Raw genomic sequence first — 25,836 nt, forward strand, 5'->3', positions numbered from 1 at the left:
ATTTAGAGTAGTCTGCAATCAATTATATGAATCTGTTAACTATGGTTTAGATGTTACTTTCAGTACATCACATTAGCTACTCAGTGTAACATTACAGTTTGCTGAAGTAAACCAAGTCAATGGCTGTTCCACTGTAAATGGTACATTGCAAGATATTGAATTCAGTTTACATTGGAGTATTCCATGGCACTGAGTACTCGACATGCAATATCCATACAGTTCCAATTCACACTGTGTTGTTATGAACACAACCTTATCACAAAATGCTTTGAATTGAAAGTAAAGCATTCAACACAATGGAGTGTACAGTTCAATTTTGCCTAAAAGTGGTATGTGCTAAGATGATGTAAACCTTATTATTATACTCACAATATGATGTAGAGCAGTCTGCAATCAATTATATGAATCCGCTACCTAAGGTTTAGATGTTACTTTCAGTAACATCACATAATGTACTCAGTGTAACATTACAGATTGCTGAAGTAAACCAAGTCAATGGCTGTTCCACTGTAAATGGTACCTGGTAAGATAGTGAATTCAGTTTACATTGGAGTATTCCATGGCACTGAGTACTCGACATGCAATATCCATACAGTTCCAATTCACACTGTGTTGTTATGAACACAACCTTATCACAAAATGCTTTGAATAGAAAACAGTGCATTCAACTCAATGGAGTGTATAGTTCAATTTTGCCTAAAAGTAGTATGTACTAACTTGATGTAAACCTCATTATTATACTCACAATATGATTTAGAGTGGTCTGCAATCAATTATATGAATGTACTCCCTAAGGTTTAGAAGTTACCTTCAGTAACATCATATTATCTACTCAGTGTAACATTACAGTTTGCTGAAGTAAACCAAGTCAATGGCTGTTCCAGTGTAAATGTTACCTGTTAAGTTACTGAATTCAGCTTGCATTAAAGTATTCCATGGCACTGAGCTCTCTACATGCAATATCCATACTGTTCCAATTCACCATGTGTAGTTATGAACACAACCTTATCACAAAATGCTTTGAATTGAAAGTAAAGCTTTCAACACAATGTAGTGTACAGTTCAATTCAATTGAACTCAATTGAATTCAATTGAATACATTGGAGTATTCCATGGCACTGAGTACTCGACATGCAATATCCATACAGTTCCAATTCACACTGTGTTGTTATGAACACAACCTTATCACAAAATGCTTTGAATTGAAAGTAAAGCATTCAACACAATGGAGTGTACAGTTCAATTTTGCCTAAAAGTGGTATGTGCTAAGATGATGTAAACCTTATTATTATACTCACAATATGATGTAGAGCAGTCTGCAATCAATTATATGAATCCGCTACCTAAGGTTTAGATGTTACTTTCAGTAACATCACATAATGTACTCAGTGTAACATTACAGATTGCTGAAGTAAACCAAGTCAATGGCTGTTCCACTGTAAATGGTACCTGGTAAGATATTGAATTCAGTTGAATACATTGGAGTATTCCATGGCACTGAGTACTCGACATGCAATATCCATACAGTTCCAATTCACACTGTGTGGTTATCAACACAACCTTATCACAAAATGCTTTGAATAGAAAACAGTGGATTCAACTCAATGGAGTGTACAGTTCAATTTTGCCTAATAGTAGTATGTACTAACTTGATGTAAACCTCATTATTATACTCACAATATGATTTAGAGTGGTCTGCAATCAATTATATGAATGTACTCCCTAAGGTTTAGAAGTTACCTTCAGTAACATCACATAATCTACTCAGTGTAACATTACAGTTTGCTGATGTAAACCAAGTCAATGGCTGGTCCACCGTAAATGATACCTGGTAGTTTACTGAATTCAGCTTGCATTGGAGTATTCCATGGCACTGAGCACTCTACATGCAATAGCCATTGAGTTCCAATTCACCCTGTGTGGTTATGAACACAACCTTATCACAAAATGCTTTGAATAGAAAGCAGTGCATTCAACTCAATGGAGTGTACAGTTCAATTTTGCCTAAAAGTAGTATGATCTAACTTGATGTAAACCTCATTATTATACTCACAATATGATTTAGAGTGGTCTGCAATCAATTATATGAATGTACTCCCTAAGGTTTAGAAGTTACCTTCAGTAACATCACATTATGTACTCAGTGTTACATTACAGTTTGCTGAAGTAAACCAAGTCAATGGCTGTTCCACTGTAAATGGTACCTGGTAAGATAGTGAATTCAGTTTACATTGGAGTATTCCATGGCACTGAGTACTCGACATGCAATATCCATACAGTTCCAATTCACACTGTGTTGTTATGAACACAACCTTATCACAAAATGCTTTGAATAGAAAACAGTGCATTCAACTCAATGGAGTGTATAGTTCAATTTTGCCTAAAAGTAGTATGTACTAACTTGATGTAAACCTCATTATTATACTCACAATATGATTTAGAGTGGTCTGCAATCAATTATATGAATGTACTCCCTAAGGTTTAGAAGTTACCTTCAGTAACATCATATTATCTACTCAGTGTAACATTACAGTTTGCTGAAGTAAACCAAGTCAATGGCTGTTCCAGTGTAAATGTTACCTGTTAAGTTACTGAATTCAGCTTGCATTAAAGTATTCCATGGCACTGAGCTCTCTACATGCAATATCCATACTGTTCCAATTCACCATGTGTAGTTATGAACACAACCTTATCACAAAATGCTTTGAATTGAAAGTAAAGCTTTCAACACAATGTAGTGTACAGTTCAATTTTGTTTAAAAGTGGTATGTGCTAACATGATGTAAACCTCATTATTAAACTCAGAATATGACTTAGTAGTCTGCAATCAATTATATGAATGTACTACCTAAGGTTTAGATGTTACTTTCAGTAACATCACATTATGTACTCAGTGTAACATGACAGTTTGCTGAAGTAAACCAAGTCAATGGCTATTCCACTGTAAATGGTACCTGGTAAGATAGTGAATTCAGTTTACATTGGAGTATTCCATGGCACTGAGTACTCGACATGCAATATCCATACAGTTCCAATTTACACTGTGTTGTTATGAACACAACCTTATCGCAAAATGCTTTGAATTGAAAGTAAAGCTTTCAACACAATGGAGTGTACAGTTCAATTTTGCCTAAAATTAGTATGTACTAACTTGATGATAAGCTCATTATTATACTCACAATATGATTTAGAGTGGTCTGCAATCAATTATATGAATGTACTCCCTAAGGTTTAGAAGTTACCTTCAGTAACATCACATTAGCTACACAGTGTAACATTACAGTTTGCTGAAGTAAACCAAGTCAATGGCTGTTCCAGTTTAAATGTTACCTGTTAAGTTACTGAATTCAGCTTGCATTAAAGTATTACATGGCACTGAGCACTCTACATGCAATATCCACACTGTTCCAAATCATCTTGTGTAGTTATGAACACAACCTTATCACAAAATGCTTTGAATTGAAAGTAAAGCATTCAACACAATGGAGTGTACAGTTCAATTTTGCCTAAAAGTGGTATGTGCTAAGATGATGTAAACCTTATTATTATACTCACAATATGATGTAGAGCAGTCTGCAATCAATTATATGAATCCGCTACCTAAGGTTTAGATGTTACTTTCAGTAACATCACATAATGTACTCAGTGTAACATTACAGATTGCTGAAGTAAACCAAGTCAATGGCTGTTCCACTGTAAATGGTACCTGGTAAGATAGTGAATTCAGTTTACATTGGAGTATTCCATGGCACTGAGTACTCGACATGCAATATCCATACAGTTCCAATTCACACTGTGTTGTTATGAACACAACCTTATCACAAAATGCTTTGAATAGAAAACAGTGCATTCAACTCAATGGAGTGTATAGTTCAATTTTGCCTAAAAGTAGTATGTACTAACTTGATGTAAACCTCATTATTATACTCACAATATGATTTAGAGTGGTCTGCAATCAATTATATGAATGTACTCCCTAAGGTTTAGAAGTTACCTTCAGTAACATCATATTATCTACTCAGTGTAACATTACAGTTTGCTGAAGTAAACCAAGTCAATGGCTGTTCCAGTGTAAATGTTACCTGTTAAGTTACTGAATTCAGCTTGCATTAAAGTATTCCATGGCACTGAGCTCTCTACATGCAATATCCATACTGTTCCAATTCACCATGTGTAGTTATGAACACAACCTTATCACAAAATGCTTTGAATTGAAAGTAAAGCTTTCAACACAATGTAGTGTACAGTTCAATTCAATTGAACTCAATTGAATTCAATTGAATACATTGGAGTATTCCATGGCACTGAGTACTCGACATGCAATATCCATACAGTTCCAATTCACACTGTGTTGTTATGAACACAACCTTATCACAAAATGCTTTGAATTGAAAGTAAAGCATTCAACACAATGGAGTGTACAGTTCAATTTTGCCTAAAAGTGGTATGTGCTAAGATGATGTAAACCTTATTATTATACTCACAATATGATGTAGAGCAGTCTGCAATCAATTATATGAATCCGCTACCTAAGGTTTAGATGTTACTTTCAGTAACATCACATAATGTACTCAGTGTAACATTACAGATTGCTGAAGTAAACCAAGTCAATGGCTGTTCCACTGTAAATGGTACCTGGTAAGATATTGAATTCAGTTGAATACATTGGAGTATTCCATGGCACTGAGTACTCGACATGCAATATCCATACAGTTCCAATTCACACTGTGTGGTTATCAACACAACCTTATCACAAAATGCTTTGAATAGAAAACAGTGGATTCAACTCAATGGAGTGTACAGTTCAATTTTGCCTAATAGTAGTATGTACTAACTTGATGTAAACCTCATTATTATACTCACAATATGATTTAGAGTGGTCTGCAATCAATTATATGAATGTACTCCCTAAGGTTTAGAAGTTACCTTCAGTAACATCACATAATCTACTCAGTGTAACATTACAGTTTGCTGATGTAAACCAAGTCAATGGCTGGTCCACCGTAAATGATACCTGGTAGTTTACTGAATTCAGCTTGCATTGGAGTATTCCATGGCACTGAGCACTCTACATGCAATAGCCATTGAGTTCCAATTCACCCTGTGTGGTTATGAACACAACCTTATCACAAAATGCTTTGAATAGAAAGCAGTGCATTCAACTCAATGGAGTGTACAGTTCAATTTTGCCTAAAAGTAGTATGATCTAACTTGATGTAAACCTCATTATTATACTCACAATATGATTTAGAGTGGTCTGCAATCAATTATATGAATGTACTCCCTAAGGTTTAGAAGTTACCTTCAGTAACATCACATTATGTACTCAGTGTTACATTACAGTTTGCTGAAGTAAACCAAGTCAATGGCTGTTCCACTGTAAATGGTACCTGGTAAGATAGTGAATTCAGTTTACATTGGAGTATTCCATGGCACTGAGTACTCGACATGCAATATCCATACAGTTCCAATTCACACTGTGTTGTTATGAACACAACCTTATCACAAAATGCTTTGAATAGAAAACAGTGCATTCAACTCAATGGAGTGTATAGTTCAATTTTGCCTAAAAGTAGTATGTACTAACTTGATGTAAACCTCATTATTATACTCACAATATGATTTAGAGTGGTCTGCAATCAATTATATGAATGTACTCCCTAAGGTTTAGAAGTTACCTTCAGTAACATCATATTATCTACTCAGTGTAACATTACAGTTTGCTGAAGTAAACCAAGTCAATGGCTGTTCCAGTGTAAATGTTACCTGTTAAGTTACTGAATTCAGCTTGCATTAAAGTATTCCATGGCACTGAGCTCTCTACATGCAATATCCATACTGTTCCAATTCACCATGTGTAGTTATGAACACAACCTTATCACAAAATGCTTTGAATTGAAAGTAAAGCTTTCAACACAATGTAGTGTACAGTTCAATTTTGTTTAAAAGTGGTATGTGCTAACATGATGTAAACCTCATTATTAAACTCAGAATATGACTTAGTAGTCTGCAATCAATTATATGAATGTACTACCTAAGGTTTAGATGTTACTTTCAGTAACATCACATTATGTACTCAGTGTAACATGACAGTTTGCTGAAGTAAACCAAGTCAATGGCTATTCCACTGTAAATGGTACCTGGTAAGATAGTGAATTCAGTTTACATTGGAGTATTCCATGGCACTGAGTACTCGACATGCAATATCCATACAGTTCCAATTTACACTGTGTTGTTATGAACACAACCTTATCGCAAAATGCTTTGAATTGAAAGTAAAGCTTTCAACACAATGGAGTGTACAGTTCAATTTTGCCTAAAATTAGTATGTACTAACTTGATGATAAGCTCATTATTATACTCACAATATGATTTAGAGTGGTCTGCAATCAATTATATGAATGTACTCCCTAAGGTTTAGAAGTTACCTTCAGTAACATCACATTAGCTACACAGTGTAACATTACAGTTTGCTGAAGTAAACCAAGTCAATGGCTGTTCCAGTTTAAATGTTACCTGTTAAGTTACTGAATTCAGCTTGCATTAAAGTATTACATGGCACTGAGCACTCTACATGCAATATCCACACTGTTCCAAATCATCTTGTGTAGTTATGAACACAACCTTATCACAAAATGCTTTGAATTGAAAGTAAAGCTTTCAACACAATGTAGTGTACAGTTCAATTTTGTTTAAAAGTGGTATGTGCTAACATGATGTAAACCTTATTATTATACTCAGAATATGATTTAGAGTAGTCTGCAATCAATTATATGAATGTACTCCCTAAGGTTTAGAAGTTACCTTCAGTAACATCACATTATCTACTCAGTGTAACATTACAGTTTGCTGAAGTAAACCAAGTCAATGGCTGTTACAGTGTAAATAGTACCTGGTAAGATATTGAATTCAGTTTACATTGGAGTATTCCATGGCACTGGGTACTCGACATGCAATATCCATACAGTTCCAATTCACACTGTGTTGTTATGAACACAACCTTATCACAAAATGCTTTGAATTGAAAGTAAAGCTTTCAACACAATGGAGTGTACAGTTCAATTTTGTTTAAACGTGGTATGTGCTAACATGATGTAAACCTTATTATTATACTCAGAATATGATTTAGAGTAGTCTGCAATCAATTATATGAATCTGTTAACTATGGTTTAGATGTTACTTTCAGTACATCACATTAGCTACTCAGTGTAACATTACAGTTTGCTGAAGTAAACCAAGTCAATGGCTGTTCCACTGTAAATGGTACATTGCAAGATATTGAATTCAGTTTACATTGGAGTATTCCATGGCACTGAGTACTCGACATGCAATATCCATACAGTTCCAATTCACACTGTGTTGTTATGAACACAACCTTATCACAAAATGCTTTGAATTGAAAGTAAAGCATTCAACACAATGGAGTGTACAGTTCAATTTTGCCTAAAAGTGGTATGTGCTAAGATGATGTAAACCTTATTATTATACTCACAATATGATGTAGAGCAGTCTGCAATCAATTATATGAATCCGCTACCTAAGGTTTAGATGTTACTTTCAGTAACATCACATAATGTACTCAGTGTAACATTACAGATTGCTGAAGTAAACCAAGTCAATGGCTGTTCCACTGTAAATGGTACCTGGTAAGATAGTGAATTCAGTTTACATTGGAGTATTCCATGGCACTGAGTACTCGACATGCAATATCCATACAGTTCCAATTCACACTGTGTTGTTATGAACACAACCTTATCACAAAATGCTTTGAATAGAAAACAGTGCATTCAACTCAATGGAGTGTATAGTTCAATTTTGCCTAAAAGTAGTATGTACTAACTTGATGTAAACCTCATTATTATACTCACAATATGATTTAGAGTGGTCTGCAATCAATTATATGAATGTACTCCCTAAGGTTTAGAAGTTACCTTCAGTAACATCATATTATCTACTCAGTGTAACATTACAGTTTGCTGAAGTAAACCAAGTCAATGGCTGTTCCAGTGTAAATGTTACCTGTTAAGTTACTGAATTCAGCTTGCATTAAAGTATTCCATGGCACTGAGCTCTCTACAAGCAATATCCATACTGTTCCAATTCACCATGTGTAGTTATGAACACAACCTTATCACAAAATGCTTTGAATTGAAAGTAAAGCTTTCAACACAATGTAGTGTACAGTTCAATTTTGTTTAAAAGTGGTATGTGCTAACATGATGTAAACCTCATTATTAAACTCAGAATATGACTTAGTAGTCTGCAATCAATTATATGAATGTACTACCTAAGGTTTAGATGTTACTTTCAGTAACATCACTTTATGTACTCAGTGTAACATGACAGTTTGCTGAAGTAAACCAAGTCAATGGCTATTCCACTGTAAATGGTACCTGGTAAGATAGTGAATTCAGTTTACATTGGAGTATTCCATGGCACTGAGTACTCGACATGCAATATCCATACAGTTCCAATTTACACTGTGTTGTTATGAACACAACCTTATCGCAAAATGCTTTGAATTGAAAGTAAAGCTTTCAACACAATGGAGTGTACAGTTCAATTTTGCCTAAAATTAGTATGTACTAACTTGATGATAAGCTCATTATTATACTCACAATATGATTTAGAGTGGTCTGCAATCAATTATATGAATGTACTCCCTAAGGTTTAGAAGTTACCTTCAGTAACATCACATTAGCTACACAGTGTAACATTACAGTTTGCTGAAGTAAACCAAGTCAATGGCTATTCCAGTTTAAATGTTACCTGTTAAGTTACTGAATTCAGCTTGCATTAAAGTATTACATGGCACTGAGCACTCTACATGCAATATCCACACTGTTCCAAATCATCTTGTGTAGTTATGAACACAACCTTATCACAAAATGCTTTGAATTGAAAGTAAAGCTTTCAACACAATGTAGTGTACAGTTCAATTTTGTTTAAAAGTGGTATGTGCTAACATGATGTAAACCTTATTATTATACTCAGAATATGATTTAGAGTAGTCTGCAATCAATTATATGAATGTACTCCCTAAGGTTTAGAAGTTACCTTCAGTAACATCACATTATCTACTCAGTGTAACATTACAGTTTGCTGAAGTAAACCAAGTCAATGGCTGTTACAGTGTAAATAGTACCTGGTAAGATATTGAATTCAGTTTACATTGGAGTATTCCATGGCACTGGGTACTCGACATGCAATATCCATACAGTTCCAATTCACACTGTGTTGTTATGAACACAACCTTATCACAAAATGCTTTGAATTGAAAGTAAAGCTTTCAACACAATGGAGTGTAAAGTTCAATTTTGCCTAAAAGTGGTATGTGCTAAGATGATGTAAACCTTATTATTATACTCACAATATGATGTAGAGTAGTCTGCAATCAATTATATGAATGTACTCCCTAAGGGTTAGAAGTTACTTTCAGTAACATTACATTATCTACTCAGTGTAACATTACAGTTTGCTGAAGTAAACCAAGTCAATGGCTGGTCCACCGTAAATGATAACTGGTAGTTTACTGAATTCAGCTTGCATTGGAGTATTCCATGGCACTCAGCACTCTACATGCAATATCCATAGAGTTCCAATTCACCCTGTGTAGTTATGAACACATACTTATCACAAAATGCTTTGAATAGAAAACAGTGCATTCAACTCAATGGAGTGTAATGTTCAATTTTGCCTAAAAGTAGTATGCACTAACTTGATGTAAACCTCATTATTATACTCACAATAAGATTTAGAGTGTTCTGCAATCAATTATATGACTGTACTCCCTAAGGTTTAGAAGTTACCTTCAGTAACATCATATTATCTACTCAGTGTAACATTACAGTTTGCTGAAATAAACCAAGTCAATGGCTGTTCCAGTGTAAATGTTACCTGTTAAGTTACTGAATTCAGCTTGCATTAAAGTATTCCATGGGACTGAGCACTCTACATGCAATATCCATACTGTTCCAATTCACCCTCTGTAATTATGAACATAAACTTATCACAAAATGCTTTGAATTGAAAGTAAAGCTTTCAACACAATGTAGTGTACAGTTCAATATTGTTTAAAAGTGGTATGTGCTAACATGATGTAAACCTTATTATTATACTCAGAATATGATTTAGAGTAGTCTGCAATCAATTATATGAATCTGCTACCTAAGGTTTAGATGTTACTTTCAGTAACATCACATTATGTACTCAGTGTAACATTACAGTTTGCTGAAGTAAACCAAGTCAATGGCTGTTCCACTGCAAATGGTACCTGGTAAGATATTGAATTCAGTTTACATTGGAGTATTCCATGGCACTGAGTACTCGACATGCAATATCCATACAGTTCCAATTCACACTGTGTTGTTATGAACACAACCTTATCACAAAATGCTTTGAATTGAAAGTAAAGCTTTCAACACAATGGAGTGTACAGTTCAATTTTGCCTAAAAGTGGTATGTGCTAAGATGATGTAAACCTTATTATTATACTCACAATATGATGTAGAGTAGTCTGCAATCAATTATATGAATGTACTCCCTAAGGGTTAGAAGTTACTTTCAGTAACATCACAATATCTACTCAGTGTAACATTACAGTTTGCTGAAGTAAACCAAGTCAATGGCTGGTCCACCGTAAATGATAACTGGTAGTTTACTGAATTCAGCTTGCATTGGAGTATTCCATGGCACTGAGCACTCTACATGCAATATCCATAGAGTTCCAATTCACCCTGAGTGGTTATCAACACAACCTTATCACAAAATGCTTTGAATAGAAAGCAGTGCATTCAACTCAATGGAGTGTACAGTTCAATTTTGCCTAAAAGTAGTATGTACTAACTGGATGTAAACCTCATTATTATACTCACAATATGATTTAGAGTGGTCTGCAATCAATTATATGAATGTACTCCCTAAGGTTTAGAAGTTACCTTCAGTAACATCACATTATCTACTCATTGTAACATTACAGTTTGCTGAAGTAAACCAAGTCAATGGCTGTTACAGTGTAAATAGTACCTGGTAAGATATTGAATTCAGTTTACATTGGAGTATTCCATGGCACTGGGTACTCGACATGCAATATCCATACAGTTCCAATTCACACTGTGTTGTTATGAACACAACCTTATCACAAAATGCTTTGAATTGAAAGTAAAGCTTTCAACACAATGGAGTGTACAGTTCAATTTTGCCTAAAAGTGGTATGTGCTAAGATGATGTAAACCTTATTATTATACTCACAATATGATGTAGAGTAGTCTGCAATCAATTATATGAATGTACTCCCTAAGGGTTAGAAGTTACTTTCAGTAACATTACATTATCTACTCAGTGTAACATTACAGTTTGCTGAAGTAAACCAAGTCAATGGCTGGTCCACCGTAAATGATAACTGGTAGTTTACTGAATTCAGCTTGCATTGGAGTATTCCATGGCACTCAGCACTCTACATGCAATATCCATAGAGTTCCAATTCACCCTGTGTAGTTATGAACACATACTTATCACAAAATGCTTTGAATAGAAAACAGTGCATTCAACTCAATGGAGTGTAATGTTCAATTTTGCCTAAAAGTAGTATGCACTAACTTGATGTAAACCTCATTATTATACTCACAATAAGATTTAGAGTGTTCTGCAATCAATTATATGACTGTACTCCCTAAGGTTTAGAAGTTACCTTCAGTAACATCATATTATCTACTCAGTGTAACATTACAGTTTGCTAAAATAAACCAAGTCAATGGCTGTTCCAGTGTAAATGTTACCTGTTAAGTTACTGAATTCAGCTTGCATTAAAGTATTCCATGGGACTGAGCACTCTACATGCAATATCCATACTGTTCCAATTCACCCTCTGTAATTATGAACATAAACTTATCACAAAATGCTTTGAATTGAAAGTAAAGCTTTCAACACAATGTAGTGTACAGTTCAATTTTGTTTAAAAGTGGTATGTGCTAACATGATGTAAACCTTATTATTATACTCAGAATATGATTTAGAGTAGTCTGCAATCAATTATATGAATCTGCTACCTAAGGTTTAGATGTTACTTTCAGTAACATCACATTATGTACTCAGTGTAACATTACAGTTTGCTGAAGTAAACCAAGTCAATGGCTGTTCCACTGCAAATGGTACCTGGTAAGATATTGAATTCAGTTTACATTGGAGTATTCCATGGCACTGAGTACTCGACATGCAATATCCATACAGTTCCAATTCACACTGTGTTGTTATGAACACAACCTTATCACAAAATGCTTTGAATTGAAAGTAAAGCTTTCAACACAATGGAGTGTACAGTTCAATTTTGCCTAAAAGTGGTATGTGCTAAGATGATGTAAACCTTATTATTATACTCACAATATGATGTAGAGTAGTCTGCAATCAATTATATGAATGTACTCCCTAAGGGTTAGAAGTTACTTTCAGTAACATCACAATATCTACTCAGTGTAACATTACAGTTTGCTGAAGTAAACCAAGTCAATGGCTGGTCCACCGTAAATGATAACTGGTAGTTTACTGAATTCAGCTTGCATTGGAGTATTCCATGGCACTGAGCACTCTACATGCAATATCCATAGAGTTCCAATTCACCCTGAGTGGTTATCAACACAACCTTATCACAAAATGCTTTGAATAGAAAGCAGTGCATTCAACTCAATGGAGTGTACAGTTCAATTTTGCCTAAAAGTAGTATGTACTAACTGGATGTAAACCTCATTATTATACTCACAATATGATTTAGAGTGGTCTGCAATCAATTATATGAATGTACTCCCTAAGGTTTAGAAGTTACCTTCAGTAACATCACATTATCTACTCATTGTAACATTACAGTTTGCTGAAGTAAACCAAGTCAATGGCTGTTCCACTGTAAATGGTACCTGGTAAGATATTGAATTCAGTTTACATTGGAGTATTCCATGGCACTGAGTACTCGACATGCAATATCCATACAGTTCCAATTCACACTGTGTTGTTATGAACACAACCTTATCACAAAATGCTTTGAATTGAAAGTAAAGCTCTCAACACAATGGAGTGTACAGTTCAATTTTGCCTAAAAGTGGTATGTGCTAAGATGATGTAAACCTCATTATTATACTCACAATATGATGTAGAGCAGTCTGCAATCAATTATATGAATCTGCTACCTAAGGTTTAGATGTTACTTTCAGTAACATCACATTATGTACTCAGTGTAACATTACAGTTTGCTGAAGTAAACCAAGTCAATGGCTGTTCCACTGTAAATGCTACCTGGTAAGATATTCAATTCAGTTTACATTGGAGTATTCCATGGCACTGAGTACTCGACATGCAATATCCATACAGTTCCAATTCACACTGTGTTGTTATGAACACAACCTTATCACAAAATGCTTTGAATTGAAAGTAAAGCTTTCAACACAATGTAGTGTACAGTTCAATTTTGTTTAAAAGTGGAATGTGCTAAGATGATGTAAACCTTATTATTATACTCACAATATGATGTAGAGTAGTCTGCAATCAATTATATGAATGTACTCCCTAAGGGTTAGAAGTTACTTTTAGTAACATCACATTATCGACTCAGTGTAACATTACAGTTTGCTGAAGTAAACAGAGTCAATGGCTGGTCCACCGTAAATGATACCTGGTAGTTTACTGAATTCAGCTTGCATTGGAGTATTCCATGGCACTGAGCACTCTACATGCAATATCCATAGAGTTCCAATTCACCCTCTGTAGTTATGAACACAACCTTATCACAAAATGCTTTGAATAGAAAGCAGTGCTTTCAACTCAATGGAGTGTATAGTTCAATTTTGCCTAAAAGTAGTATGTGCTAACATGATGTAAACCTCATTATTATACTCAGAATATGACTAAGAGTAGTCTGCAATCAATTATATGAATGTGCTACCTAAGGTTGAGATGTTACTTTCAGTAACATCACATTATGCACTCAGTGTAACATTGCAGTTTCCTGAAGTAAACCAAGTCAATGGCTGTTCCACTGTAAATGGTACCTGGTAAGATATTGAATTCAGTTTACGTTGGAGTATTCCATGGCACTGAGCACTCTACATGCAATATCCATAGAGTTCCAATTCACCCTGTGTAGTTATGAACACAACCTTATCACAAAATGCTTTGAATAGAAAACAGTCCATTCAACTCAATGGAGTGTACAGTTCAATTTTGCCTAAAAGTAGTATGTACTAACTTGATGTAAACCTCATTATTATACTCACAATATGATTTAGAGTGGTCTGCAATCAATTATATGAATGTACTCCCTAAGGTTTAGAAGTTACCTTCAGTAACATCACATTATCTACTCAGTCTAACATTACAGTTTGCTGAAGTAAACAAAGTCAATGGCTGTTCCACTGTAAATGGTACCTGTTAAGTTACTGAATTCACCTTGCATTAAAGTATTCCATGGCACTGAGCACTCTACATGCAATATCCATACAGTTCCAATTCACCATGTGTTGTTATGAACACAACCTTATCACAAAATGCTTTGAATAGAAAGCAGTGCTTTCAACTCAAAGGAGTTTACAGTTCAATTTTGCCTAAAAGTAGTATGTGCTAACATGATGTAAACCTTATTATTATACTCACAATATGATGTAGAGCAGTCTGCAATCAATTATATGAATCTGCTACCTAAGGTTTAGATGTTACTTTCAGTAACATCACATTATGTACTCAGTGTAACATTACAGTTTGCTGAAGTAAACCAAGTCAATGGCTGTTCCACTGTAAATGCTACCTGGTAAGATATTCAATTCAGTTTACATTGGAGTATTCCATGGCACTGAGTACTCGACATGCAATATCCATACAGTTCCAATTCACACTGTGTTGTTATGAACACAACCTTATCACAAAATGCTTTGAATTGAAAGTAAAGCTTTCAACACAATGTAGTGTACAGTTCAATTTTGTTTAAAAGTGGAATGTGCTAAGATGATGTAAACCTTATTATTATACTCACAATATGATGTAGAGTAGTCTGCAATCAATTATATGAATGTACTCCCTAAGGGTTAGAAGTTACTTTTAGTAACATCACATTATCGACTCAGTGTAACATTACAGTTTGCTGAAGTAAACAGAGTCAATGGCTGGTCCACCGTAAATGATACCTGGTAGTTTACTGAATTCAGCTTGCATTGGAGTATTCCATGGCACTGAGCACTCTACATGCAATATCCATAGAGTTCCAATTCACCCTCTGTAGTTATGAACACAACCTTATCACAAAATGCTTTGAATAGAAAGCAGTGCTTTCAACTCAATGGAGTGTATAGTTCAATTTTGCCTAAAAGTAGTATGTGCTAACATGATGTAAACCTCATTATTATACTCAGAATATGACTAAGAGTAGTCTGCAATCAATTATATGAATGTGCTACCTAAGGTTGAGATGTTACTTTCAGTAACATCACATTATGCACTCAGTGTAACATTGCAGTTTCCTGAAGTAAACCAAGTCAATGGCTGTTCCACTGTAAATGGTACCTGGTAAGATATTGAATTCAGTTTACGTTGGAGTATTCCATGGCACTGAGCACTCTACATGCAATATCCATAGAGTTCCAATTCACCCTGTGTAGTTATGAACACAACCTTATCACAAAATGCTTTGAATAGAAAACAGTCCATTCAACTCAATGGAGTGTACAGTTCAATTTTGCCTAAAAGTAGTATGTACTAACTTGATGTAAACCTCATTATTATACTCACAATATGATTTAGAGTGGTCTGCAATCAATTATATGAATGTACTCCCTAAGGGTTAGAAGTTACCTTCAGTAACATCACATTATCTACTCAGTCTAACATTACAGTTTGCTGAAGTAAACAAAGTCAATGGCTGTTCCACTGTAAATGGTACCTGTTAAGTTACTGAATTCACCTTGCATTAAAGTATTCCATGGCACTGAGCACTCTACATGCAATATCCATACAGTTCCAATTCACCATGTGTTGTTATGAACACAACCTTATCACAAAATGCTTTGAATAGAAAGCAGTGCTTTCAACTCAAAGGAGTTTACAGTTCAATTTTGCCTAAAAGTAGTATGTGCTAACATGATGTAAACCTTATTATTATACTCACAATATGATGTAGAGTAGTCTGCAATCAATTATATGAATGTACTCCCTAAGGGTTAGAAGTTACTTTTAGTAACATCACATTATCTACTCAGTGTAACATTACAGTTTGCTGAAGTAAACCATGTCAATGGCTGGTCCACCGTAAATGATACCTGGTAGTTTACTGAATTCAGCTTGCATTGGAGTATTCCATGGCACTGAGCACTCTACATGCAATATCCATACTGCTCCAATTCACCCTGTGTAGTTATGAGCACAACCTTATCACAAAATGCTTTGAATTGAAAGTAAAGCTTTCAACACAATGTAGTGTACAGTTCAATTTTGTTTAAAAGTGGTATCTGCTAACATGAAGTAAACCTTAATATTCTACTCAGAATATGATTTAGAGTAGTCTGCAATCAATTATATGAATCTGCTACCTAAGGTTTAGATGTTACTTTCAGTAACATCACATTATGTACTCAGTGTAACATTATAGTTTGCTGAAGTAAACCAAGTCAATGGCTGTTCCAGTGTAAATGTTACCTGTTAAGTTACTGAATTCAGCTTGCGTTAAAGTATTCCATGGCACTGAGCCCTCTACATGCAATATCCACACTGTTCCAATTCACCATGTGTTGTTATGAACACAACCTTATCACAAAATGCTTTGAATAGAAAGCAGTGCATTCAACTCAATGGAGTGTACAGTTCAATTTTGCCTAAAAGTAGTATGTGCTAACATGATGTAAACCTCATTATTATACTCAGAATATGACTTAGAGTAGTCTGCAATCAATTATATGAATGTGCTACCTAAGGTTTAGATGTTACTTTCAGTAACATCACATTATGTACTCAGTGTAACTTTACAGTTTGCTGAAGTAAACCAAGTCAATGGCTGTTCCACTGTAAATGGTACCTGGTAAGATATTGAATTCAGTTTACATTGGAGTATTCCATGGCACTGAGTACTCGACATGCAATATCCATACAGTTCCAATTCACACTGTGTTGTTATGAACACAACCTTATCACAAAATGCTTTGAATTGAAAGAAAAGCTTTCAACACAATGGAGTCTACAGTTCAATTTTGCCTAAAAGTGGTATGTGCTAAGATACCTTATTATTATACTCACAATATGATGTAGAGTAGTCTGCAATCAATTATATGAATGTACTCCCTAAGGTTTAGAAGTTACTTTCAGTAACATCACATTATCTACTCAGTGTAACATTACAGTTTGCTGAAGTAAACAAAGTCAATGGCTGTTCCACTGTAAATGGTACCTGTTAAGTTACTGAATTCAGCTTGCATTAAAGTATTCCATGGCACTGAGCACTCTACATGCAATCTCCATAGAGTTCCAATTCACCCTGTGTGGTTATGAACACAACATTATCTCAAAATGCTTTGAATAGAAAGCAGTGCATTCAACTCAATGGAGTGTACAGTTCAATTTTGCCTAAAAGTAGTATGTACTAACTTGATGTAAACCTCATTATTATACTCACAATATGATTTAGAGTGGTCTGCAATCAATTATATGAATGTACTCCCTAAGGTTTAGAAGTTACCTTCAGTAACATCACATTATCTACTCATTGTAACAGTACAGTTTGCTGAAGTAAACCAACTCAATGGCAGTTCCACTGTAAATGTTACCTGTTAAGTTCCTGAATTCAGCTTGCATTAAAGTATTCCATGGCACTGAGCACTCTACATGCAATATCCATACTGTTCCAATTCACCCTGTGTAGTTATGAACACAACTTTATCACAAAATGCTTTGAATAGAAAGCAGTGCATTCAACTCAATGGAGTGTACAGTTCAATTTTGCCTAAAAGTAGTATGTGCTAACATGATGTAAACGTCATTATTATACTCACAATATGATTTAGAGTAGTCTGCAATGAATTATATGAATGTACTACCTAAGGTTTTGATGTTACCTTCAGTAACATCACATTATCTACTCATTGTAACATAGCAGTTTGCTGAAGTAAACCAGTCAATGGCTGTTCCACTGTAAATGTTACCTGTTAAGTTATTGAATTCAGCTTGCATTAAAGTATTCCATGGCACTGAGCACTCTACATGCAATATCCATACTGTTCCAATTCACCATGTGTTGTTATGAACACAACCTTATCACAAAATGCTTTGAATAGAAAGCAGTGCATTCAACTCAATGGAGTGTACAGTTCAATTTTGCCTAAAAGTAGTATGTGCTAACATGATGTAAACCTCATTATTATACTCAGAATATGACTGAGTAGTCTGCAATCAAGTATATGAATGTGCTACCTAAGGTTTAGATGTTACTTTCAGTAACATCACATTATGTACTCAGTGTAACATTACAGTTTGCTGAAGTAAACCAAGTCAATGGCTGTTCCACTGTAAATGGTACCTGGTAAGATATTGAATTCAGTTTACATTGGAGTATTCCATGGCACTGAGTACTCGACATGCAATATCCATACAGTTCCAATTCACACTGTGTTGTTATGAACACAACCTTATCACAAAATGCTTTGAATTGAAAGTAAAGCTTTCAATACAATGTAGTGTACAGTTCAATTTTGTTTAAAAGTGGTATGTGCTAACATGATGTAAACCTTATTATTATACTCAGAATATGATTTATAGTCTGCAATCAATTATGTGAATCTGCTACCTAAGGTTTAGATGTTACTTTCAGTAACATCACATTATGTACTCAGTGTAACATTACAGTTTGCTGAAGTAAACCAAGTCAATGGCTGTTCCACTGTAAATGGTACCTGGTAAGATATTGAATTCAGTTTACATTGGAGTATTCCATGGCACTGAGTAATTGACATGCAATATCCATACAGTTCCAATTCACACTGTGTTGTTATGAACACAACCTTATCACAAAATGCTTTGAATTGAAAGTAAAGCTTTCAACACAATGGAGTGTACAGTTCAATTTTGCCTAAAAGTAGTATGTACTAACTTGATGTAAACCTCATTATTATACTCAGAATATGATTTAGGGTGGTCTGCAATCAATTATATGAATGTACTCCCTAAGGTTTCGAAGTTACCTTCAGTAACATCACATTATCTACTCAGTGTAACATTACAGTTTGCTGATGTAAACCAAGTCAATGGCTGCTCCACCGTAAATCATACCTGGTAGTTTACTGAATTCAGCTTGCATTGGAGTATTCCATGGCACTGAGCACTCTACATGCAATATCCATACAGTTCCAATTCACCCTGTGCAGTTATGAACACAACCTTATCACAAAATGCTTTGAATAGAAAACAGTGCATTCAACTCAATGGAGTGTACAGTTCAATTTTGCCTAAAAGTAGTATGTACTAACTTGATGTAAACCTCATTATTATACTCACAATATGAATTAGAGTGGTCTGCAATCAATTATATGAATGTACTCCCTAAGGTTTAGAAGTTACCTTCAGTAACATCACATTGTCTACTCAGTGTAACATCACAGTTTGCTGAAGTAAACAAAGTCAATGGCTGTTCCACTGTAAATGGTACCTGTTAAGTTACTGAATTCAGCTTGCATTAAAGTATTCCATGGCATTGAGCTCTCTACATGCAATATCCATAGAGTTCCAATTCACCCTGTGTGGTTATGAACACAACCTTATCACAAAATGTTTGAATAGAAAACAGTGCATTCAACTCAATGGAGTGTACAGTTCAATTTTGCCTAAAAGTAGTATGTACTAACTTGATGTAAACCTCATTATTATACTCACAATATGATTTAGAGTGGTCTGCAATCAATTATATGAATGTACTCCCTAAGGTTTAGAACTTACCTTCAGTAACATCACATTATCTACTCAGTGTAACTTTACAGTTTGCTGATGTAAACCAAGTCAATGGCTGGTCCACCGTAAATGATACCTGGTAGTTTACTGAATTCAGCTTGCATTGGAGTATTCCATGGCACTGAGCACTCTACATGCAATATCCATACTGTTCCAATTCACCCTGTGTAGTTATGAACACAACCTTATCACATAATGCTTTGAATAGAAAGCAGTGCATTCAACTGAATGGAGTGTACAGTTCAATTTTGCCTAAAAGTAGTAAGATCTAACATGATGTAAACCTCATTATTATACTCAGAATATGATTTAGTGTAGTCTGCAATCAATTATATGAATGTACTACCTAAGGTTTAGAAGTTACCTTCAGTAACATCACATTATCTACTTATTGTAACATTACAGTTTGCTGAAGTAAACAAAGTCAATGGCTGTTCCAGTGTAAATGGTACCTGTTAAGTTACTGAATTCAGCTTGCATTAACGTATTCCATGGCACTGAGCACTCAACATGCAATATCCATACAGTTCCAATTCACCCTGTGCAGTTATGTACACAACCTTATCACAAAATGCTTTGAATTGAATGTAAAGCTTTCAGCACAATGTAGTGTACAGTTCAATTTTGTTTAAAAGTGGTATGTGCTAACATGATGTAAACCTTATTATTATACTCAGAATATGATTTAGAATAGTCTGCAATCAATTATATGAATGTACTACATAAGGTTTAGAAGTTACCTTCAGTAACATCACATTATCTACTCATTGTAAAATTACAGTTTGCTGAAGTAAACCAAGTCAATGGCTGTTCCAGTGTAAATGGTACCTGTTAAGTTACTGAATTCAGCTTGCATTAAAGTATTCCATGGCACTGAGCACTCTACATGCAATATCCATACTGTTCCAATTCACCCTGTGTAGTTATGAACACAACCTTATCACAAAATGCTTTGAATAGAAAGCAGTGCATTCAACTCAATGGAGTGTACAGTTCAATTTTGCCTAAAAGTAGTATGTGCTAACATGATGTAAACCTCATTATTATACTCAGAATATGATTTAGAGTAGTCTGCAATGAATTATATGAATGTACTACCTAAGGTTTAGAAGTTACCTTCAGTAACATCACATTATCTACTCATTGTATCATTACAGTTTGCTGAAGTAAACCAAGTCAATGGCGGTTCCAGAGTAAAGGGTACCTGTTAAGTTACTGAATTCAGCTTGCGTTAAAGTATTCCATGGCACTGAGCACTCTACATGTAATATCCATACTGTTCCAATTCACCCTGTGTAGTTAAGAACACAACCTTATCACAAAATGCTTTGAATAGAAAGCAGTGCATTCAACTCAATGGAGTATACAGTTCAATTTTGCCTATAATAGTATGTGCTAACATGATGTAAAACTCATTATTATACTCAGAATATGATTTAGCGTAGTCTGCAATCAATTATATGAATGTACTACCTAAGGTTTAGAAGTTACCTTCAGTAACATGACATTATCTACTTATTGTAACATTACAGTTTGCTGAAGTAAACCAAGTCAATGGCTGTTCCAGTGTAAATGGTACCTGTTAAGTTACTGAATTCAGCTTGCATTAAAGTATTCCATGGCACTGAGCACTCTACATGCAATATCCATACAGTTCCAATTCACCCTGTGCAGTTATGTACACAACCTTATCACAAAATGCTTTGAATTGAATGTAATGCTTTCAGCACAAAGTAGTGTACAGTTCAATTTTGTTTAAAAGTGGTATGTGCTAACATGATGTAAACCTTATTATTATACTCAGAATATGATTTAGAATAGTCTGCAATCAATTATATGAATGTACTACCTAAGGTTTAGAAGTTACCTTCAGTAACATCACATTATCTACTTATTGTAACTTTACAGTTTGCTGAAGTAAACCAAGTCAATGGCTGTTCCAGTATAAATGGTACCTGTTAAGTTACTGAATTCAGCTTGCATTAAAGTATTCCATGGCACTGAGCACTGTACATGCAATATCCATACTGTTCCATTTCGCCCTGTGTAGTTATGAACACAAACTTATCACAAAATGCTTTGAATAGAAAGCAGTGCATTCAACTCAATGGAGTGTACAGTTCAATTTTGCCTAAAAGTAGTATGTGCTAACATGATGTAAACCTCATTATTATACTCAGAATATGATTTAGAGTAGTCTGCAATGAATTATATGAATGTACTACCTAAGGTTTAGAAGTTACCTTCAGTAACATCACATTATCTACTCATTGTATCATTACAGTTTGCTGAAGTAATCCAAGTCAATGGCGGTTCCAGAGTAAAGGGTACCTGTTAAGTTACTGAATTCAGCTTGCGTTAAAGTATTCCATGGCACTGAGCACTCTACATGTAATATCCATACTGTTCCAATTCACCCTGTGTAGTTAAGAACACAACCTTATCACAAAATGCTTTGAATAGAAAGCAGTGCATTCAACTCAATGGAGTATACAGTTCAATTTTGCCTAAAATAGTATGTGCTAACATGATGGAAACCTCATTATTATACTCACAATATGATTTAGAGTAGTCTGCAATGAATTATATGAATGTACTACCAAAGGTTTAGAAGTTACCTTCAGTAACATCACATTATCTACTCATTGTAACATTACAGTTTGCTGAAGTAAACCAACTCAATGGCTGTTCCACTGTAAATGTTACCTGTTAAGTTCCTGAATTCAGCTTGCGTTAAAGTATTCCATGGCACTGAGCACTCTACATGCAATATCCATACTGTTCCAATTCACCCTGTGTAGTTATGAACACAACCTTATCACAAAATGCTTTGAATAGAAAGCAGTGCATTCAACTCAATGGAGTGTACAGTTCAATTTTGCCTAAAAGTAGTATGTGCTAACATGATGTAAAACTCATTATTATACTCAGAATATGATTTAGCGTAGTCTGCAATCAATTATATGAATGTACTACCTAAGGTTTAGAAGTTACCTTCAGTAACATGACATTATCTACTTATTGTAACATTACAGTTTGCTGAAGTAAACCAAGTCAATGGCTGTTCCAGTGTAAACGGTACCTGTTAAGTTACTGAATTCAGCTTGCATTAAAGTATTCCATGGCACTGAGCACTCTACATGCAATATCCATACAGTTCCAATTCACCCTGTGCAGTTATGTACACAACCTTATCACAAAATGCTTTGAATTGAATGTAAAGCTTTCAGCACAATGTAGTGTACAGTTCAATTTTGTTTAAAAGTGGTATGTGCTAACATGATGTAAACCTTATTATTATACTCAGAATATGATTTAGAATAGTCTGCAATCAATTATATGAATGTACTACCTAAGGTTTAGAAGTTACCTTCAGTAACATCACATTATCTACTTATTGTAACTTTACAGTTTGCTGAAGTAAACCAAGTCAATGGCTGTTCCAGTATAAATGGTACCTGTTAAGTTACTGAATTCAGCTTGCATTAAAGTATTCCATGGCACTGAGCACTGTACATGCAATATCCATACTGTTCCATTTCGCCCTGTGTAGTTATTAACACAACCTTATCACAAAATGCTTTGAATAGAAACCAGTGCATTCAACTCAATGGAGTGTACAGTTCAACTTTGCCTAAAAGTAGTATGTGCTAACATGATGTAAACCTCATTATTATACTCACAATATGATTTAGAGTAGTCTGCAATGAATTATATGAATGTACTACCTAAGGTTTAGAAGTTACCTTCAGTAACATCACATTATCTACTCATTGTATCATTACAGTTTGCTGAAGTAAACCAAGTCAATGGCGGTTCCAGAGTAAAGGGTACCTGTTAATTACTGAATTCAGCTTGCGTTAAAGTATTCCATGGCACTGAGCACACTACATGTAATATCCATACTGTTCCAATTCACCCTGTGTAGTTAAGAACACAACCTTATCACAAAATGCTTTGAATAGAAAGCAGTGCATTCAACTCAATGGAGTATACAGTTCAATTTTGCCTAAAATAGTATGTGCTAACATGATGGAAACCTCATTATTATACTCACAATATGATTTAGAGTAGTCTGCAATGAATTATATGAATGTACTACCAAAGGTTTAGAAGTTACCTTCAGTAACATCACATTATCTACTCATTGTAACATTACAGTTTGCTGAAGTAAACCAACTCAATGGCTGTTCCACTGTAAATGTTACCTGTTAAGTTCCTGAATTCAGCTTGCGTTAAAGTATTCCATGGCACTGAGCACTCTACATGCAATATCCATACTGTTCCAATTCACCCTGTGTAGTTATGAACACAACCTTATCACAAAATGCTTTGAATAGAAAGCAGTGCATTCAACTCAATGGAGTGTACAGTTCAATTTTGCCTAAAGGTAGTATGTGCTAACATGATGTAAAACTCATTATTATACTCAGAATATGATTTAGCGTAGTCTGCAATCAATTATATGAATGTACTACCTAAGGTTTAGAAGTTACCTTCAGTAACATGACATTATCTACTTATTGTAACATTACAGTTTGCTGAAGTAAACCAAGTCAATGGCTGTTCCAGTGTAAATGGTACCTGTTAAGTTACTGAATTCAGCTTGCATTAAAGTATTCCATGGCACTGAGCACTCTACATGCAATATCCATACTGTTCCAATTCAACCTGTGTAGTTATTAACACAACCTTATCACAAAATGCTTGAAATGGAAAGCAGTGCATTCAACTCAATGGAGTGTACAGTTCAACTTTGCCTAAAAGTAGTATGTGCTAACATGATGTAAACCTCATTATTATACTCACAATATGATTTAGAGTAGTCTGCAATGAATTATATGAATGTACTACCTAAGCTTTAGAAGTTACCTTCTGTAACATCACATTATCTACTCATTGTAACATTACAGTTTGCTGAAGTAAACCAAGTCAATGGCGGTTCCAGTGTAAATGGTACCTGTTAAGTTACTGAATTCAGCTTGCGTTAAAGTATTCCATGGCACTGAGCACTCTACATGCAATATCCATACTGTTCCAATTCACCCTGTGTAGTTAAGAACACAACCTTAGCACAAAATGCTTTGAATAGAAAGCAGTGCATTCAACTCAATGGAGTGTACAGTTCAATTTTGCCTAAAAGTAGTAAGTGCTAACATGATGTAAACCTCATTATTATACTCAGAATATGATTTAGTGTAGTCTGCAATCAATTATATGAATGTACTACCTAAGGTTTAGAAGTTACCTTCAGTAACATCACATTATCTACTTATTGTAACATTACAGTTTGCTGAAGTAAACAAAGTCAATGGCTGTTTCAGTGTAAATGGTACCTGTTAAGTTACTGAATTCAGCTTGCATTAAAGTATTCCATGGCACTGAGCACTCTACATACAATATTCATACTGTTCCAAATCACCCTGTGTAGTTAAGAACACAACCTTATCACAAAATGCTTTGAATGGAAAGCAGTGCATTCATCTCAATGGAGTGTACAGTTCAATTTTGCCTAAAAGTAGTAAGTGCTAACATGATGTAAACCTCATTATTATACTCACAATATGATTTAGAGTAGTCTGCAATGAATTATATGAATGTACTACCAAAGGTTTAGAAGTTACCTTCAGTAACATCACATTATCTACTCATTGTAACATTACAGTTTGCTGAAGTAAACCAACTCAATGGCTGTTCCACTGTAAATGTTACCTGTTAAGTTACTGAATTCTGCTTGCATTAAAGTATTCCATGGCAGTGAGCACTCTACATGCAATATCCATACAGTTCCAATTGACCCTGTGTAGTTATTAACACAACCTTATCACAAAATGCTTTGAATGGAAAGCAGTGCATTCAACTCAATGGAGTGTACAG

This window comes from Hypanus sabinus, chromosome 26, assembly GCF_030144855.1.
Source record: "Hypanus sabinus isolate sHypSab1 chromosome 26, sHypSab1.hap1, whole genome shotgun sequence".
NCBI classification, from domain to species: domain Eukaryota; kingdom Metazoa; phylum Chordata; class Chondrichthyes; order Myliobatiformes; family Dasyatidae; genus Hypanus; species Hypanus sabinus.